Source organism: Delphinus delphis, chromosome 15, assembly GCF_949987515.2.
Source record: "Delphinus delphis chromosome 15, mDelDel1.2, whole genome shotgun sequence".
Lineage (NCBI taxonomy): Eukaryota > Metazoa > Chordata > Mammalia > Artiodactyla > Delphinidae > Delphinus > Delphinus delphis.
This window is the reverse complement of record NC_082697.1, coordinates 46,669,037-46,683,261: the sequence shown is the minus strand read 5'-3', so window position 1 is coordinate 46,683,261 and position 14,225 is coordinate 46,669,037.

Below are 14,225 nucleotides of genomic sequence, written 5' to 3'. Positions count from 1 at the left end.
CTTATGGAAAACACACACATACAGACGTGTACGATTTCTTTCTTTCAAAATTCTTTTTTCTTTCTACTTCCGCAAAGATTTATGAATGGCTGAAGGTAGGAATAGAAATATGGCCAGTTCTTCAAAACCCACATTCTCTATCATCTGGCAGGGTGCATCTGCTCCCAGCCAAAGACAACCTTTAAATTAAAACTAAAGCAGATCAAAGCAAATGGTTTAAGATGAAGATGCAGGAGAGCCAAGATTCTGGGGAAAATGTACCCACCATGTGTATTAGATTGAGAGAGATGTGAGCAGGCAACCACCAATTTCATTCCAGGTGAAAAAGATTTTGTTCTAAACTCCAACAAGACAGAGCATTGGTGAATAGAGGAGACATTTTCTACACAAAAACTTCTGCTTGCACATTACAGCCATGTCTAAATAAGTTCCTAATCTAAAAATGTTGTTGTGATGCAAATCCGCCCAACAAAGATGTCATGACTCGAAATAAGAGGCTTGCACCAGCGTCGGCCGTCATGGCCCAAGTGCTTCAGACTGTCGCACGTGTCTGCATCGTGGCCTTACCTATAAAACAGGAGCGGAACACCCCCAGCTCGAGATCCTGCCTGGGGCTCAGAAACCTGCATCCACAGTCGGCCTGGATCAGCTCCCACCCAGAAATGATTGCCTTTCCGAGATGAGACCGTCACGGGCATGGCTGTGCCTGCGGCCAGACCTTAACCTGGACTTCCTGACTGATCCACGGGACCCTCAGTGGACACCCTGGGCTCTGGAATGACATGGTAAAAGCCAGATTTTTTATATCCACTAAAAGCTTTGCTCAGAGGCAGGAAGTGGGTTTAGATATTGCTGTGTCCAACCGGGGACGGGTAGGACAAGGAGGAAAGGCAAAGCCTTCCCTTCCAGAAATAAAACATTTTATACTCAGCTCTGCCGGAACAGGGGTGGTCCCTGGAAGGCAAGGAAATCTCTCCCTGCGCTAAGAAGTGGTAGCATCACCCATCAAGTAAACTGCTAGCTCCCCAGGCAGCTTTGCTACTGGAAGGCTCACGTGTGTCACGTTACAGTTAATTGAATGTGAGGCACTTCTTTTTCCAAGCCCCCTTGGTAATGGACGCAGCTCTTTACGCTTGGAGGCAGACTTTAACCTTCTGACTGGATGTTAACCGAGCACACTCCTTAGGAGGAAGAACAAGAAGTTTGAAGATATAAAAGAGATCTTCACGTGCCTTGGATGACCAGGTAACAGCGTTGTTCGTATGACTCTCAAAAGGAATCTAAGCCAATTCCAAATTGTAAACTCCATTTTGGTATCTGTTTCAGGCAGGAATTGTGGCCCGGTGGTATTTTACCCTGGGTGGGCTGGCTACGCAGAAAGTTTCACAGTTTCTACGTGTGAATTCTGAGACGAGACAGCCTTTCGGGGTGAGTGGTAAGTTTCCCTGCACACCCTGCAGGGAGGTGACGTCATGTGTCACTGTTTCTTCTGAGAGTTCCTGGTTGTGAGTCAGTGGTCTGGAAAGCAGACTGGGTCCCTCTGTTTCCTCCCCCCGCTTGTCATCCGTCACTGGTCCTGATCATTCTCACTTGGCACTTTGTCATGTGTCACAGCCTGACCTGACTTCTCCCTTCCGCTTGCCTGGAGGTGGGCAGAGCTGGGTTCCTCAAGGGCTCTCATTACCAGCTGAGCAGTGATGCTCACACACACCAAGTCCCCAGACAGGGAGGGCTGGGGTACCGGGAGACCCAGGTTCTGTGATACATGAAATAAAGACAGGGAACGTTTCTAACCCAACTTTCAAGCTCTCGGATAATGACATGGTGGCCATAATAGCATCCTTCTTCTAGTGAAAGGCATAATTCAGAGGAGCCAGCAAGGTCTGGACACAAGGGCAATTGGAGACACAAACCCCATAGAGATGAACTAGCTCAATTGTAACCGTTTGCGTGGTTTTCATGGGCCTGCTTGGCAGTGTCTGTTTCCCAGTGAGAGGGGCGTTCCGGGGGCAATGGATACACTGAGAGTAGTTTCAGAGGGATACTGATGGGTGTCAGAAATGTGTTACCATAAAAATGTTTTACTTTCTCCACTAGTGTAAACGAGGCAGGTTTCAGTTTTACCCTCAATGTCTGCAAAACACCTCTTCTTGTGTGAGAACATCGCAGCTCAGGGGCCTCAGTTTCTTAGTCCCAATTAGAATTTTAAAGTAATAGTAGTTGTTAAAGCTGCAATCTTGTGTCTCAGACTTCACCTGAAAATGCAGGCGCTAAAAGCCTGCAAGTAGACCAAACCGAGAAGTCTCCTGCTCACTGTTCGGAGACCCACCCCCCTCCCCGGAGAGTGTCTATTTTGACAGCAAGCCCAGAAGACAAATCCTAGGCCTCCCCACTGTGTGTCAGTGCTGCTCACGGTACTGAGTTCAGTCCTAAAGCAGTGCTCGTTGGTCCCACATTAGAATCACCTGGGGTGTATTTACAATTACCCATCCCCACCCCGCCATCATTCGCAGCTGGGCGATGTGGTTACCTGTTTCGGGCTACCTGGTGTTTCTACCTGTGTCCCTGGTTCAGAATCACAGCTCGTGGAGTTGTGATCAGACCATTTGGGATATTTTATTGTGCAGATCCAAAAAGGAATGCTGTGTGTCCTGTAGGTCTTTGCTACTCGAAGTGTGGTTAGGCCTGCACCTGGTGCTCTGGCTAGAACGAGAGATTTGGGGAATTCCTGTCGAATGGCACCGTCAGCTGGAACTTTCGGAGATGATGTGGATGTCCTACATCTGTGCTGTCTGATATGGTAGCCGTGAGGCGCGAGTGGCTGTTGAACACTTGAAAGGTGGCTCCGGGCAACTAAGAATAACATTTTAAATCTTGTTTAATTAATTTAAATTTGCTTTAAAAGAGCCACGTGTGATTAGTGGCTGCAGTACTGAGCAGAGCAGATAGAGAGTATTAAGGGGCCGACTGGGCGGACAAACATGGTACATTTTCTTCCATGGTGTCCAGAAGACGCCCCTTCTGCCCCAGCATCTCCTGGGTCCTGAGGCCGGCTGCCTGGCAATAGGAGGGGTGCCTCAGGGCAGCCATGCTCACAGGGTGCTTCCCAGACCAGCAGCAGCAGCGTCTCCTGTGGGCTCTCGAATCAGGCCTCCCGAATCACAATCTGCATTTTAACAAGGTCCCCAGGTCACGTGTACGAACATCTGAGTTTGAGAAACTCTGCCAGTAAATGCTGCTCTGCTCTCCAGGGGGCACGTGGCCATTCACACACACTCTTTTCTAGGAGGTCACCGTGCGTTGTTGCTGGCATCGCGGATGCTACAGGAAGTACCAAATGGGGACAGGCACAGATGACGCGGAACAACACACTTGAAATTGGGGGTGGATTGGTGAATCTGGAAGGCAAGAGAGTCATCTTTTTGTTCTAATAAGCCCTCATTTTCACTGGATAAAGGAATAACTACAGAGAACTTAATTGAAGGGCCAGGATCTAACTCAGGGTGACTCTCACCCAATCTTCAGATTCACCCCACTCTTTAGACGTGGACCCCTTGGATATGCTGCCAGGTGTATTGCTAATATTGGAAATTCCTGTGTGGTACTGATGAACTAAACAGGCCTGTCTCCTTTCTGTAATGAAGCCGGGACTGATTCTACATGTTTCCTTTTAAGCCCCATAAGATTTTGCTTCACTTGCAAAATGAGAGATTTCCTATGGAGGAAAAAAATAGCTCAGCAAAGAAAGTCATTGCATGTAGCAAAAGGGGGCAGAAAATAGAAAAAGGAAGGGAGTGGCTTATATAACAGCAATTTTTTGTAGTGAATGTGGGGACAGGTCCCATCGGGAGGACATTTAGGCTGTCATTTTTTTTTTTTTTTTATGCGCTACGCGGGCCTCTCACTGTTGTGGTCTCTCCCGTTGTGGAGCACAGGCTCCGGACGCGCAGGCTCAGCAGCCATGGCTCACGGGCCCAGCCGCTCCGCGGCATGTGGGATCTTCCCGGACCGGGGCAGGAACCCGCGTCCCCTGCATCGGCAGGCGGACTCTCAACCACTGCGCCACCAGGGAGGCCCCTAAGCTATCATTTTTGAAATGATAATGGGGACCCAGGTGTGAAGCCAGAAGCAAACACAGCTGGGAGTGGAGGAGCAGAGGACTGAGCCCCTAGAACACGGGAGGGCTAGGATCATTTCTCCACCCAGGGGAGCACCAACAGTCATCCATGGTGTTGGTGGTATCCTGCAGTCATCTTGGTGTGAGTGAGAAGGCAAACATTCCTCAGGCAGCTCATGTGAGTAATTTAATCACAGCTCTCTGCATGCCAAATTCTGGCTGTTTAGCCCAGACAGCCTCTGAATTTTCCTTCCCTAGGGACCTCCTGCCCCCTACTCCTTTCCCTAGGTGGCACCCCCAACCCAAATATAAAACAATACAACTGGGAATGGGTTTTAATGCCTCTTTCACAGCTGTCCAGGCCATTCGAAATCCTGCCCCCTAGAAAGCGGATTCAATGATTTCTTATCAATATTCATCTCCCCTCTTCCCCTTATACAGTAGCTATTTTTTAAAGCAGTCATAGACTTTCATTTGCAAAAAAGCACAAGATGAAAACAAAGGAGGTATTTAATTCTGGCATTTTGTGTGACTCTACCCACACGTAAGTGCAAAGCAGTGAGGGGATTCGGTCAGTCACCTCCTCCGGGGGACCTACAAGGGCCTGGCACAAGAAAGCACACCATTGGAGCTTTGACACATAACTTCTTATATCCCACCACCAGAACAAGGATACAGAGAAAAAGTCCTAAGTATGTCAAAGTACAGAGTAAGTCAAAGCACACATTCAAAAAGTTTTTCGAGATAACTCTCATGCAAAAATAAAAGAAGGGGACAAGTATAGGTCTAAGAATTGTTAACTCATTATTGCAGGAACCAGTGACTTGGTAGAGCTGGTCCCAGGGGCACTTTGAGGATCTGGGGGTTTGGAAGTACATACAGGGGCTGAGTAAAGAAAAGTGCTGGATACGGCATTAAAACTTCTGTGATGCTTCTCACTCTAAGTGTGACACATGCACAAAACAGTGAAAAACTGAAACATAGTATAGTGTTAATTTCTATTTGAAGGTATTCTACAGAAAGAAAGAAATTAAAGCATTATGAAAGAAGCTCATTCTTAAATATTATTGTCACCTTAAAAATAAGATGAAGCGGGCTTCCCCAGTGGCGCAGTGGTTGAGAGTCCGCCTGCCGATGCAGGGGACACGGGTTCGTGCCCCGGTCCGGGAAGATCCCACATGCCGCGGAGCGGCTGGGCCCATGAGCCATGGCCGCTGAGCCTGCGCGTCCAGAGCCTGTGCTCCGCAACGGGAGAGACCACAACAGTGAGAGGCCTACGTACCGCAAAAAAAAAAAAAAAAAAAAAAAGATGAAGCAAGAGACAAACTTTGGCTTCCTTTTTAAAAGAGATACACTGACTTTATCATAAGTAGATGCTGAATCTTGTCAAAAGGTTTTCTGCATCTGTTGAGATGATCATATGGTTTTTATTCTTCAATTTGTTAACGTGGTGCGTCACACTGATTGATTTGCAGATATTGAAAAATCCTTGCGTCCCTGGGATAAAGCCCACTTGATCGTGGTGCATGATCCTTTGAAGGTATTGTTGGATTTGGTTTGCTAATATTTTGTTGAGGAATCTATGTTCATCAGTGACATCGGTCTGGTTTTGGTGTCAGGGTGATGCTGGCCTTGCAGAATGAGTTTGGAAGCATTCCTTCCTCTGTGATACACTGATTGTTTTCATGCTTGTATGAACACACTTTCTCTATATTTGTTTTGCCATTCGTGGTAGAGGGCTACTTGTGTTTCTCATTCTTTTTTCCGATTGCATGCATTAATTAGGAGCTTAACAGAGGTGAGAGCATGTATTTTTCAATTTTTCAGTAATCTAGGTATTTATAAACCAGTCTTTCTGTATTTGAAAAAGTTGGAGCTATTGGTAAAGCTAGGAAAATTTCACAATACTATTGTTCAAAGAATAACAAGATTTGTCACATTTTACTATTTTGATTATCTTTTAATTTACTTTGATAATTGTTACAGATTGAATTGTATCTCACCTGGCCACACACACACACACACACACACACACACACACACACACACACAGTATGTTCAAGTCCTACGCCCTGCAACCTGTAAAGTGGCCCTATTTGGAAATAGCCTTTGCAGATATATTCAAGTAAAGATGAGACCATACTGGAGTCAGGTGGGCCCTAACCCAATGACTAGTGCCCTTATAAAAGGGAAATTTGGACAGAGACACACAGGGAGAATGCCACATGGCCACGGAGGCAGAGGCTGGAGTTATTCTGCCACAGGCCAAGGACTGCCAACAACCACCAAGCAACTCAGGGAGAGGCATGGGACAGACTCTCCAAGTCATTTCTCCGAGATGAAAGTCAAGGATCTCCACCTCTTTCTGCCTTCGGGGGTCCTCCTTTCCTTTAATATCCAAATACTACGTTTCTAGAAATCGTGTTCCAAATGGCAGACTAATCATACACATTTCTCTCCCTCCCCTCCCCAAGTCCTCTTAAAATGAAAGTAAAGGTGGACAAGAGGAATTAAATCCATAAAAACAATGAGATCTACATGAAATTCGTCAGGAAATTTGAACCTATGATAAATTTATTGAAGATAAAAGCAGATAAGAGGATACTGATGGATACAACAAAGCAATGTAGGAACGCTCCAGTCCCAGACATATCCCTGTGAATTTTACAACTTGGAAGATTAAGAAAACTTTCCAGAGGAAAAGAAAATCAGATCAATTATAAGGGGAAGGAGATTCAGACCAGCATGGATTGGATCTCTTTTCAACAACATCATATAGTGAAGCACAATGGAGAAATGTCTTCAAATTAAGAGGGAATGTATTTTGAACCTAAAATGTCACTGTTAGTCAAAATATCGATCAAGCATGAGGGCAAAATAAATGTTTTCAGACATATACAGACTCTGAAAGTTAGCCTTTTGGCGCCCTTCTTGAGATAAAATAAGGAAGAAAAATATTTGAGATCTATTGATAGAAAACAGTGGATCTACCCTGGAAATACAGGGACAAGAAAAAAAAAACGGCCTTGGGACTAGAATTCCCTGCAGATCTAGAAAATAAGAAATTCAGATTGGAGCAGAAACGCAGAAGTCTCTGGAAGCACGTTTTCAGAAAGAAAGCGGATTTTCTGCAGCAGTTTGTAGAATTGAAAGTCTGGATATTTCTGAAGGTCTGTGGTAGTAAATGTCCTCTGTTGACAGCAGAAACAATAAAAAATTGTAAAAGGAAGGACAGATGGAAGAGAGGGAGGGAAGGAGGGAGGGAGAAGGAAGAAAAAGAAAGGCAATTAGAAACCTCCTGAGGAAGGGACCATTTAAGAAAATAAGGATTCAAACAAGAAGCGAGCTGAAATACAGCACAATCATAATTTTGAGCAATTGAAGGGGGACGAGAAGAGAATTCATTTGACCTTGATGCTAGAAACATTTCCCTTTAAATGTCATGGGAGTAGTGACGCTGGAGTCACAGAGAAGGAGAATTCATCTTAGCTCACGATGAGGCTGCAGAGTTAGCACTGGTTATCAGTGTTAATGTGGTTCATTGGTGTTCAGTCTGTAGAATCAACCTCTAAACAAAGTCTAGAAAACTGACTTATGATTACAGAGCAGGACGCACCTGTAAAAGTAAACCTGTAGCTGACAATGACAGTGTCACCGAGGCCGTCAGATGACGTTTGTCCTCTACACGATGTCTCCTCTCCCAGATCTGTTGGGTTTGTTGTTCAACACGCCTTGCAGGGCCCAGCTCTGCACCTCGGGCCTGGCTGCTCTGTCTCTCTCCTTCCAGCCGAGCGGATCTACCCTTCAGGCTCCGGCCGGCTCCCTCGGCAACCCCAGTGGATGATGACCTCTCACTGCACGTTTGGGGACGGCTTCTCAAGCTCAAGGTGACTACCCGATGTAGGAGATGGGGGATGTTCTCTTAACACTACTTATAAAATCAAAAAGCGTGCTGAATGTGATAGCAAAGGGAAATTCCAGTGGCTCCTTTAGAAAACTAGCCTACAGCTGGGAACCTGATCTATCCTTGAGCTAATATTCTTGATCGTTTCAACTTTCAGGACAAAAGCAACACACCCTTGTGTTCTCGTCACACTCATTATCCATCACACTTAAACTGGGCACGTGCCCCTTTTCTTACTGAGAAGAGCAGAGGACCAAGCCGGTTCCCTGAGGGCACCTTGCTATCTGGATGCAGGACCAGCGGTTCTCGCCGTTGGCTGCATGCTGCCATCACCTGGGGAGCTTTGGAAAATCCTGACCTCACTCCAGACCAGTTCCCTCAGAACCTCTGGTGCTGGGGCCCGGGCATCAGTGTTTTTTTAAAAGCTTTCCAGGTGATCCCCAAGTATAGCAAGACTAAGAACTGATTTGCAGGCTGCAGCTTCTAGACTTTTCTAGGACTTTGGCTACGTATTAAAATCACCTGATAGCTATAAAGCTGCTGTGGCCGGCACCTCACCCTAGAGAGTAATAGGTCAGGGCTGTGACCTGGGCCTCAGGGTTTTATCAGACTCTCCAGGTGCGTGTAATGTATGGCCAAGGTTGAGCCCCGCTGCCCCGTGTATAACAGAGCACTGATGGTGGAGAGGAATGGGCGAGAAACCCCGTAGCAGGAGCCAGGGGATCCTGCATGTGAAGGAAGCCATGGAAGAGACAAGTAACGCTACGGACGCATGTGATGGTATTTGAGGGAATAGAGTTTTTCACTTACATCATTAGAGAGACAGAGAACTGGGTAGTGGGTTAGGTGATCAGTTCCCACTTTTAATAAGAAGAAAGCTTCTAATTTCTGCTCTTGCCTCTCCCCCCCGGACCCCACTACCCTGCAACAGCGGCCATGGGCCCTTTCCCCACAGGAATCAGCCAGCATCCTGTGGTGACTGTCCCTGGAAGGAGGCTCCCAGGACCAGCAGCCCCTGGGCATTCCTTCCTCAAGACCCCAGGGTGGGGCTGGCAGAGCCTGGGGGAAATGGTTTTCTCCCAGTGTTGCTTCTTCTACGAATTTAAAGATGAAACCTGGACCAGGGATGTTTTCGGTGGAAGCCAGTAATGGGCGTGACCAACAAATGTTCTCCAGGGCTTGAGGCGCTGCTCAAGGGCCCCTCCCCTCCCCCACTGCAGTATGCAGAGTCTGACATGGGGTCAGAGGGCCTCATGCTCCCCAGCCCTGGAGTTCCATCCTGTAATCCTCTCCTCCTATTTGCACAGGACTGTGACTCACTTCTAGCCTATAGAACATGGCAAAGGTATGGCTGTCACTCCTGTGAATACATAATGACATATATAAAAAAACCCCGTCTTACTAGTGATGAAATAAAATTTATATATATATATATATATATATATATATATATATAGTTTTTTTAAGATGTTGGGGGTAGGAATTTATTAATTAATTAATTTATTTTTTGCTGTGTTGCGTCTTCGTTTCTGTGCGAGGGCTTTCTCTATTTGTGGCAAGCGGGGGCCACTCTTCATCGCGGTGCGCAGGCCTCTCACTATGGCGGCCTCTCTTGTTGCGGAGCACAGGCTCCAGACGCGCAGGCTCAGTAGTTGTGGCTCACGGGCCCAGTTGCTCCGCGGCAAGTGGGATCCTCCCAGACCAGGGCTCGAACCCGTGTCCCCTGCGTCGGCAGGCAGATTCTCAACCACTGCGCCACCAGGGAAGCCCCTAAAATTTATATTTTAAGGCAGGACAAGAAAAATTAAACATAAAATTCTCTCTCTGCATTTGTTTGGGCCTCCTCCCTCCTTCCCCGCTGTGCAGTGTACATCTGAATTACACATGAACCAGAGCTCCTCAAAGATGGGAATGCCTGCCCAACGTAAAGATCGATGTTTTTCTTTCCTCTGATGCTCGCAATGCAACTTCTTAAAAGAACAGTGTTCTTTCCCAGCTCCGTGGGGAGTCACGGTGACGTGCTGCTCGCTTCGTAGGTGCTTACCGGGACTATGTGTCCTTCGTGAGCTTTATGTAAAATACCTGATGTCACTTTGATGTATAATCCTTTGTCTCGAAAATGTGTCTGACTGTGCCTTCCACTCCTAACAGGCGGAACAGGTCTCAGAGCTTTCTGAGAATCTGCTTCCCAGGTTATAAACTTCAGTTTGGATTGAATAAAATTCCTTTTTATTCTTCTTAACTTGATAGTGAGTTGAATTTTCGGTGACATTAGAACGCATTAGAGTGACAGATGTCTCTGCTGGTCCCGAAGAAGCAATTGCCGTGTTGTGAACGTCCTAAGGAGAAGGCCATGTGCCAGGGGCTGCCTCTAGGAGTTGAGGACCAGCTGTACCAACAGACAGTGGCCAGGCCATAGGTAGAAAGAGAACCCTGACCCACAACCTGCAGCAACCAGCCCAGGAAACCAAGCCGTTATCTATAGTAACCAGGAAGCAGCCACCCCATTTACAAGTCAGACTTGTAGGACATCAGACCGCTGTCTCTAGCCACTGGTCCAGGAAGACAAACAATGCCCTCTGTAGCCATTGGTCCAAAGTGCCCAGAACTTTTGTATGAAGGGAGAGAAGGTTAATGCTCCCCTTGACAAAACAACCAGAACTTGATGAATAACTGACAGCCTCCTGATTTTGTCCCGATTTCCAACGTGGGACCAAGCAGAGAAACCTAAACACGCTACTGAACAAGCCACACAGGATGTTCACAGCAAGTCAGCCCGCCTCCTGCTTCCCCAGCACAGTAGCCCTGGTCTGGGCACACCTGAGCTGAAGCTGCCTCTTTTCTCCACTGTAAAGCTTTCCCAACCCCCTACCTGCCTTCGAGTCTCTGCCAAACTCAAATAATGGTGGCCGACTCCCTTGCTATTGAAAGCTCTGAAAAAATGGCCTTTCATTGTTGTCATTTGGTTGGTCTTAATTTATTGCCACCGAGCCAAGAGCCTCAGCCACATAGCTGCAAGGGAGTGAATTCTGCCAACAAACACATGAGCTTAGGGAATCCAGAGGAGGGAGCAGGGGTCTCAGCTGAGGTCGCAGCCCTCGCCAACACCCGGATTGAAGCCTCGTCAGGACGGGAAACCCAGCTAAGCTGCACCCAGACTCTTGACACACGGAAACTGAGATGATACAGGTGTGCTATGTCGGGCTGCTATGTGTGTGGCGATGTGACATGCAGCCACAGAAAACGAGTACACAGATCCTTACACGCACGAGGAGTGACACAGCCTGGAGCCAGGCTTGGACCCTCCCCCAGTACATATACCAGTTAGAATAGCCGGTACCTTCAGAATGTCATGCCTGAGGGGTACCACTGCCAGAAAGGGGCAGCAAATGTAACAACATACACCACCTGAAGCAGAATTACTGGAATGGCCACACCAAAATTTTCAAATAAGCCTGATAAAAATGTTAAGAAGGAGAAATTAGCCATGTGAAACAAGAATCAGACATCACACCAAAGGGAAGCAAGTGGAAATATTATATGAAAAAGAATAATTCAGAAAATGATAGGTGGAATAAGGAATAGATGGATACCGGGAATTCCCTGGCAGTCCAGTGGTTATTACTCCATGCTTTCACTGCTGAGGGCCTGGGTTCGATCCCTGGTCGGGGAGCTAAGATCCCACAAGCTACACGGCGTGGCCGAGAAAATAATAATAATAAAGGGATGCAAAGAACCCATGAGCGGGAAGATGTGATCCGGGACCTCTCCAAGGAGGCCTCGGGGGAGACTGGAGATGGGAGGTGGAGAAGTTAAAGGGCTCGGGGGACGGAAGTCAACGCACAGATCCAGAAGGAGAGGAGGAGAAATTTAAAGGCGTGTCTTTAACTTCCCCCGAATTAAACAAGATGAAAGTCTACAGATGGAAAGGTACATAGGGCACCTCACGGTGGATGGGGAAAACGCTCAGACCCCATCATAGTGGAATTCAAACACATTGAAGACAAAGCTATTATTCTTCAGCTTCCAGGTGACAGAAGCAGACCACCTACAGTGGAGCAGGAATGAAACTGACCTCAGGCTTCTCAACAGCCGTGTTCTGATCAAGAAGACCATGAAGTTAGATTTTTGAATAAATATGACTCTGGACCTAGAACTTTATAACTAGCCAAACTGTCATTGAACTGTGAGGGTGTAATAAAAACATCCTAAGGTCTATAAAGTCTTCAAAAGTGCGCTCTGTGCCAGTGGTGCAGATATGCAAAGGACCACAGAGAAAACAGCTCGTGCAAAGGCTCTGAGGCTGGAATAAGCCCCATGTGTTCAAAGAACAAAGGAAAGACCAGAGTTGGGTGGCTGGGGGGTGATGGGGTTAAAGCCAGGGCACAGGCCAGAGTGTGAGGACTCTGTGAGCCTTGAGAAAGACTTTGGATTTCCTGAAGAATGATGAGAAGCCAGACGGGTGAGCAGGAAAGGAATGTGATCCAATTTCCCCTCTAACTGCAGTACATCATTCTGCCGGCTGTGTGTAGAAAAACCCCGTAGCGGGCAGGAGTAGATGCAGTTTACCAGGGAGAAGGCTCCTGGGCTTGTGACGTGGTGGTGGCTCAGCCTAGCCTGGTGGCAATGGAGGTGGAGAGAAGGGGACAGATTCAGGTTAGCTTTGTGGGGAGAGCAGGAAGGTGTCATTGATGTGTCTGTAGTTGGAACCAAAGAAAAAGCAAAAGTTATGCCTTTGTAGGTTAACAGATTTGTAAACAGACTTATCGTGGGGATCATTTTGAAATGTATGGAAATACGGAATCACTTTGTTGTGCAACAGGAACTAACGTAGTGCTGTAGGTCAGTTATACTTCAAACAAACTCATAAAAAAGGAGATCAGATTTCTGGTTATCAGAGGCAGGGGTTGGGGGGAGGGGGGGAATTGGCTAAAAGTAGTCAAAAGGTACAACCTCCAGTTATAAGATAAATAAACACTAGGGATGTAACGTACGACATGATAAACATAATTAACACTGCTGCATGTTATATATGAAAGTTGTTAAGAGAGTTCCCATCACAGGGAAAACATTTTTTATTTCTCTAACTTTGCATCTATAAGAGATGATGGATGTTCACTAAACTGATTGTTGTATCAGATTGATGTATGTAAGTCAAATCAGCATACTGTACAATATACAGTGCTGTATGTCAATTACATCTCAATAAAACTGGAAGAAAAAAGGTAAGAGAAAAAGAAAAAGCAAGAAATTAAGGAAAATGCAGAGATAGGGAAGTCTGGGGAGAGTTTTACGGGAGCAAATTAGGAGTTCTACCTTTGGTATGAAAACACTGAGTAGCTGTTACCTCCCAAGCATAGAGGATGTAAGAGGATTGTGAGTATAGAAGTTTGTCGAACATGTGAGAGGTCAGGGCTGGGGTTACAGATTCATGATCATTGGTATAGATAAAGTGTTTAATTAATTCCCCAGAGAGAGTGAATGTGTATAGAGATGGGGCACGGGAGGGGGAGGGGGGACTCGCTGGCGTCTGGTGTCACAGGAAGAGGCAGCAAAGGAGAAGAAAGGCAAGCAGCCCGGGAGGAGGCGCAGATCCAGAGAACATGCTGTTGGCATAGAAGCCAAGAGAAAATGGGGCTTAATTGTAGGACAAGAGTGACGTGATTTCCGAGTTACAGGTGGCCCAGTCCAGGGGACAGCAGACTCTTCAATAAATGGCCAGGTGGTGAATAGTTTAGTCTTCGTGAGGAAGATGATGGTTTAAAATGTAGGTTTTATTATTATTCAGGTTTGGCGAGGCAACAGCTCAGGAGAGGACTGCCACTGAAAAGACAGTTTGTCACTCACAGTTTCCAAGGGAAGGGGGCACAGCACACCACAGGGGGCCTCGTGGGGAAGCACCAGGGTGGGTCAGGAGGCAAAAATGCTTAAATTAGAAAGATGAATAAAAAGTCTAAAAGCAGGGCTTCCCTGGTGGTGCAGTGGTTGAGAGTCCGCCTGCCGATGCAGGGGACACGGGTTTGTGCCCCGGTCTGGGAAGATCCCACATGCCACGGAGCGGCTGGGCCCGTGGGCCATGGCCACTCAGCCTGTGCGTCCAGAGCCTGTGCTCCGCAACGGGGAGAGGCCTTCACAGGAAAACCCCCAAAGTGGTTAAGCCTAAGTGCTTATAAACTAGGTTGAACAAAGAGTGATTGTGAAAAA